Source organism: Triticum aestivum, chromosome 2D (genome assembly GCF_018294505.1).
Source record: "Triticum aestivum cultivar Chinese Spring chromosome 2D, IWGSC CS RefSeq v2.1, whole genome shotgun sequence".
Taxonomy (NCBI): Eukaryota; Viridiplantae; Streptophyta; class Magnoliopsida; order Poales; family Poaceae; genus Triticum; species Triticum aestivum.
This window is the reverse complement of record NC_057799.1, coordinates 449,461,034-449,468,501: the sequence shown is the minus strand read 5'-3', so window position 1 is coordinate 449,468,501 and position 7,468 is coordinate 449,461,034.

The following is a 7,468-nucleotide window of genomic DNA, read 5'->3' as shown; positions in this document are numbered from 1 at the left end:
TCCGAACAACATTCGGTAACCACGTATATCTATTCCCTATAACCCTAGCGTCATCGAACCTTAAGTGTGTAGACCCTACGGGTTCGGGAACCATGCAGACATGACCGAGACATTCTCCGGCCAATAACCAACAGCGGGATCTGGATACCCATGTTGGCTCCCACATGTTCCACGATGATCTCATCGGATGAACCACGATGTCAAGGATTCAACCAATCTCCTATACAATTCCCTTTGTCTACCGGTATAGTACTTGCCCGAGATTCGATCATAGGTATCCCGATACCTTGTTCAATCTCGTTACCGGCAAGTCTCTTTACTCGTTCTGTAACACATCATCCCGTGATCAACTCCTTGGTCACATTGTGCACATTATGATGATGTCCTACCGAGTGGGCCCAGAGATACCTCTCCGTTTACACGGAGTGACAAATCCCAGTCTCGATTCGTGCCAACCCAACAGACACTTTCGGAGATACCTGTAGTGCACCTTTATAGCCACCCAGTTACATTGTGATGTTTGGTACACCCAAAGCATTCCTACGGTATCCGGGAGTTGCACAATCTCATGGTCTAAGGAAATGATACTTGACATTAGAAAAGCTCTTAGCAAACGAACTACACGATCTTGCGCTAGGCTTAGGATTGGGTCTTGTCCATCACATCATTCTCCTAATGATGTGATCCCGTTATCAACGACATCCAATGTCCATGGTCAGGAAACCGTAACCATCTATTGATCAACGAGCTAGTCAACTAGAGGCTTACTAGGGACATGGTGTTGTCTATATATCCACACATGTATCTGAGTTTCCTATCAATACAATTTTAGCATGGATAATAAACGATTATCATGAACAAGGAAATATAATAATAACCAATTTATTATCGCCTCTAGGGCATATTTCTAACAGTCTCCCACTTGCACCAGAGTCAATAATCTAGTTCACATCACCATGTGATTAATACCCAAGAGTTTACTAGAGTCAATAATCTAGTTCACATCACCTTGTGATTGTAATGAATCCAACACCCATGGGGTTTGTTCATATCTCGCTTGTGAGAGAGGTTATTAGTCAACGGGTCTGAACCTTTCAGATCCGTGTGCTTTACGAATATCTATGTCATCTTGTAGATGCAGCTACCACGCGCTACTTGGAGCTATTCCAAATAACTGCTCTACTATACGAATCCGGTTTACTACTCAGAGTCATCCAGATTAGTGTCAAAGTTTGCATCGACGTAACCCTTTACGACGAACTCCTTTTCCACCTCCATAATCGAGAAAATTCCTTAGTCCACTAGATACTAAGGATAAGTTCGACCGCTGTCATGTGATCCATTCCTGGATCACTATTGTACCCCTTGACTAACTCATGGCAAGGCACACTTCATGTGCGGTATACAGCATAGCATACTGTAGAGCCTACGTCTAAAGCATAGGGGACGGCCTTCGTCCTTTCTCTCTCTTCTGCTGTGGTCAGGTCTTGAGTCTTACTCAATACTCACACCTTGTAACACAGCCAAGAACTCCTTCTTTGCTGATCTATTTTGAACTCCTTCAAAAACTTGTCACGGCATGTATTCATTTGAAAGTACTATTAAGCGTTTTTGATCTATCCTTATAGATCTTGATGCTCAATGTTCAAGTAGCTTAATCCAGGTTTTCCATTGGAAAACACTTTTCAAATAACCCTGTATGCTTTCCAGAAATTCTACATCATCTCTGATCAACAATATGTCAACAACATATACTCATCAGAAATTCTATAGTGCTCCCACTCACTTCTTTGGAAATACAAGTTTCTCATAAACTTTGTATAAACCCAAAATCTTTGATCATCTCATCAAAGCGTACATTCCAACTCCGAGATGCTTACTCCAGTCCTTAGAAGGATTGCTGGAGCATTGCATACTTGTTAGCATCTTTCAGGATTGACAAAACCTTCTGGTTGTATCACATACAACCTTTCCTCTAGAAAATCGTCGAGGAAACAGTGTTTTGACATCCTATCTGCAAGATTTCATAAATAATGCAGTAACTGCTAATACAATTCTAACAGACTCTTAGCATCGCTACGAGTGAGAAAAATCTCATCGTAGTCAACTCCTTGAACTTGTCGGAAAACATCTTAACGACAAGTCGAGCTTTCTTAATGGTGACACTTACCATTATTGTCTGTCTTCCTTTTAAAATCCATCTGCACCCAACAGCCTTACGACCATCAAGTAGTTCTTCCAAAGTCTATACCTTGTCTTATACATGGATCCTCTCTCGGATTTTATGGCCTCGAGCCATTCGTCGGAATCTGGGCCCACCATCGCTTCTCCATAGCTCGTAGGTTCATTGTTGTCTAGCAACATGACTTCCAAGATAGGATTACGTACCACCCGAAGTAGTACGCATCCTTATCGACCTACGAGGTTTGGTAGTGACTTGATCCGAAGTTTCATGATCACTATCATAAGCTTCCACTTCAATTGGTGTAGGTGCCACAGGAACAACTTCCTGTGCCCTGCTACACACTAGTTGAAGTCATGGTTCAATAACCTCATCAAGTCTCCACCATCCTCCCACTCAATTCTTTCGAGAGAAACTTTTTCTCGAGAAAGGACCCGTTTCCTTCCAGATCTGAAACAGGAGGTATACCCAACTGTTTTGGGTATTCTATGAAGATGCATTTATCTGCTTTGGGTTTGAGCTTATCAGCCTGAAACTTTTTCACATAAGCATCGCAGCCCCAAACTTTTAAGAAACGACAACTTAGGTTTCTCTAAATGGTGACGTCTCAACGGAATTGCGTGGTGCCCTATTTAAAGTGAATGCGGTTGTCTCTAATGCCTAACCTGTTGGGGAACGTAGTAATTTAAAAAAAATTCTATGCACACGCAAGATCATGGTGATGCATAGCAACGAGAGGGGAGAGTGTTGTCCACGTACCCTCGTAGACCGAAAGCGGAAGCGTTAACACAACGCGGTTGATGTAGTCGTACGTCTTCACGATCCGACCGATCAAGTACCGAACGTACGGCACCTCCGAGTTCAGCACACGTTCAGCTCGATGACGTACCTCCAACTCCGATCCAGCCGAGTGTTGAGGGAGAGTTTCGTCAGCACGACGGCGTGGTGACAATGATGATGTTCTACCGACGCAGGGCTTCGCCTAAGCACCGCTACGATATTATCGAGGTGTAATATGGTGGAGGGGGGCATCGCACACGGCTAAAAGATCGTTGATCAATTGTTTGTCTATGGGGTGCCCCCTGCCTCCGTATATAAAGGAGCAAGGGGGGAGGCGGCCGGCCTAGGAGGAGGGCGCGCCAAGGGGGGAGTCCTACTCCCACCGGGAGTAGGACTCCTCCTTTCCTTGTTGGAGTAGGAAAAGGGAAGGGAGAAGGAGAAAGAAGGAAGGGGGCACCCCCCTCCCTAGTCCAATTCAGACTAGTCCATGGGGAGGGGTGCGGCCACCCTTCGGGGCCTTTCTCTCCTTTCCCGTATGGCCCATTAAGGCCGAATACGAATTCCCGTAACTCTTCGGTACTCCGAAAAATACCCGAATCACTCGGAACCTTTCCGAAGTCCGAATATAATCGTCCAATATATTGATCTTTACGTCTCGGCCATTTAGAGACTCCACGTCATGTCCCTGATCTCATCCGGGACTCTGAACTCCTTCGGTACATCAAAACACATAAACTCATAATATAACCGTCATCGTAACGTTAAGCGTGCGGACCCTACGGGTTCGAGAACTATGTAGACATGACCGAGACACCTCTCCGGTCAATAACCAATAGCGGAACCTGGATGCTCATATTGGCTCCCACATATTCTACGAAGATCTTTATCGGTCAGACCGCATAACAACATACGTTGTTCCCTTTGTCATCGGTATGTTACTTTCCCGAGATTCGATCGTCGGTATCTCGAAACCTAGTCCAATCTCGTTACTGGCAAGTCTCTTTACTCGTTCCGTAATACATCATCCTGCAACTAACTCATTAGTCACAATGCTTGCAAGGCTTATAGTGATGTGCATTACCGAGTGGGCCTAGAGATACCTCTCCGACAATCGGAGTGACAAATCCTAATCTCGAAATACGCAACCCAACAACCTTTGGAGACACCTGTAGAGCACCTTTATAATCACCCATTTACGCTGTGACGTTTGGTAGCACACAAAGTGTTCCTCCGGTAAACAGGAGTTGCATAATCTCATAGTCATAGGAACATGTATAAGTCATGAAGAAAGCAATAGCAACATACTAAACGATCGAGTGCTAAGCTAACGAAATGGGTCAAGTCAATCACATCATTCTCCTAATGATGTGATCCCATTAATCAAATGACAACTCATGTCAATGGCTAGGAAACATAACCATCTTTGATCAACGAGCTAGTCAAGTAGAGGCATACTAGTGACACTCTGTTTGTCTATGTATTCACACATGTATCAAGTTTCCGGTTAATACAATTCTAGCATTAATAATAAACATTTATCATGATATAAGGAAATAAATAATAACTTTATTATTGCCTCTAGGGCATATTTCCTTCAGTCTCCCACTTGCACTAGAGTCAATAATCTAGTTCACATCGCCATGTGATTTAACATCAATAATTCACATCACCATGTGATTAACACTCATAGTTCACATCTCTATGTGACCAACACTCAAAGGGTTTACTAGAGTCAATAATCTAGTTCACATCGCTATGTGATTAACACCCAAAGAGTACTAAGGTGTGATCATGTTTTGATTGTGAGATAATTTTAGTCAACGGGTCTGTCACATTCAGATCCGTAAGTATTTTGCAAATTTCTATGTCTACAATTGTGATGCCCCCGATTTGACCGTACACTAATCATGCACGCAAATGTGTACGACCAAGATCAGGGACTCACGGGAAGATATCACAACACAACTCTAAAACATAAATAAGTCATACAAGCATCATAATACAAGCCAGGGGCCTCGAGGGCTCGAATACAAGTGCTCGATCACAGATGAGTCAGCGGAAGCAACAATATCTGAGTACAGACATCAGTTAAACAAGTATGCCTTAAGAAGGCTAGCACAAACTGGGATACAGATCGAACGAGGCGCAGGCCTCCTGCCTGGGATCCTCTTAACTACTCCTGATCGTCGTCAGCGGGCTGCACGTAGTAGTAGGCACCTCCAGTGTCGTAGGTGTCTTCGTCGGTGGCGTCTGGCTCCTGGACTCCAACATCTGGTTGCGACAACCAGATAGAAAGGAAAAGGGGGAAAAGAGGGAGAGAAGCAACCGTGAGTACTCATCCAAAGTACTCGCAAGCAAGGAGCTATACTACATATGCATGGGTATATGTGTAAAGGGGCATATCAGTGGACTGAACTGCAGAATGCCAGAATAAAAGGGGGATAGCTAGTCCTGTCGAAGACTACGCTTCTGGCCATCTCCATCTTGCAGCATATAGAAGAGAGTAGATTGAAGTCCTCCAAGTAGCATCGCATAGCATAATCCTAACCGGCGATCCCCTCCTCGTCGCCCTGTTAGAGAGCGATCACCGGGTTGTATCTGGCACTTGGAAGGGTGTATTTTACTCAGTATCCAGTTCTAGTTGTCATAAGGTCAAGGTACAACTCCGGGTCGTCCTTTTACCGAGGGACACGGCTATTCGAATAGATAAACTTCCCTGCAGGGGTGCACCACATAACCAAACACGCTCGATCCCATTTGGCCGGACACACTTTCCTGGGTCATGCCTGGCCTCGTAAGATCAACGCGTTGCAGCCCCACCTAAGCACAACAGAGAGCTCAGCACGCCGGTCTAACCCTATGCGCGCAGGGGTCTGGGCCCATCGCCCTATGCACACCTGCACGTTGCGTACGCGGCCGGAAGCAGACCTAGCCTAGTGGCGTTCCAGTCCAATCCGGCGCGCGCCACTCAGTCGCTAACGTCAAGAAGGCTTCGGCTGATACCACGACGCCGGGATACCCATAACTACTCCCGCGTAGATGGCTAGTGCGTATAGACCAAATGGCCAGACTCAGATCAAATACCAAGATCTCGTTAAGCGTGTTAAGTATCCGCGAACGCCGACCAGGGCCAGGCCCACCTCTCACCTAGGCGGTCTCAACCTGCCCTGTCGCTCCGCCACAAAGATCCACTTGCGGGTACTCCTACGAGCCGACCCGACTTTAGTCATCACATGTGTCATGTATATAGTATATAAGTATATACCCGTGATCACCGCCCAGGTGATCATGGCCCGATAGTATAGCACAGCAGACGGACGAGAATGTAGGGCCACTGATGGAAAACTAGCATCCTATACTAAGCATGTAGGATTGCAGGTAAAGGTAACAACAGTAGTAGCAAGGATAGGCTATGCATCAGGATAGGATATCAGAAAGCAGTAACATGCTACACTACTCTAATGCAAGAAGTATAGAGAAGAATAGGCGATATCTGGTGATCAAGGGGGGGGGCTTGCCTGGTTGCTCTGGCAAGTTGGAGGGGTCGTCAACTCCGTAGTCGAACTGGGCAGCAACAGCGTCAGTCTCGTAGTCTACCGGAGAGAAGAGGGGGAAGAAACAGTAAATACAATGCAAACATAAACATGACGATGCGTGACATGACAATGAGCAGTGCGAGGTGTGACCTAACGCGACAGTAGGTGGTACCGGCGAAGGGGGGAACATCCGGGAAAGTATTCCCGATGTTTTGCGTTTTCGGATAGATGGACCGAAGGGGGAAAGTTGCGAGTTCGATAGGTTAGGGAGGTGTGGTGGACGAACGGACTGCGTATCCGGATTCGTCTCGTCGTTCTGAGCAACTTTCATGTTGAAAATATTTTAATCCGAGTTACGGATTAAAAGATATGATTTTCTAAAGATTTTATTAATTTCTGGAATTTAATTAATTATTTAAATTAATTCGAGAATGGATTTATGACATCAGCATGATGTCATGCTGACGTCAGCAGTCAACAGGGGTTGACTGGGTCAAACTGACATGTGGGTCCAGTGGGACCCACCTGTCATTCCCTGTTTAGTTTAATTAGGGTCTAGCTAAATAATTACTGTTTAATTAATTTAAACAGGATTAATTAACTTAATTAATTTAGTTAATTAATTAATTAATTAAAATTATTTTTATTTTCTTTATTTATTTATTAATTTTTATTAATTAATTTATTATTTTTATTATTGTTATTATCATTATTATTATTTATTAATTTTATTGTTTTTTATATTATTATTATTTTTTTAGTAAACGTTCTGGGGGGTCCACATGTCATAGGCTCTGGGGGAGCCTAGCGGGCGCTGGGCGAATGGGCGCAATGGGTGCCCAGCACCCGTTCGTTCGGGCGCACACCTCAACCGCCAGAGGGGCAACGGCGACGGCATGGCGCCGGGGCGGCGCGGCGAGGGGGTGGTCGTTGGCAGCAGGAGGTGGTGCCGGAGTGGGGGCCGCGCGGA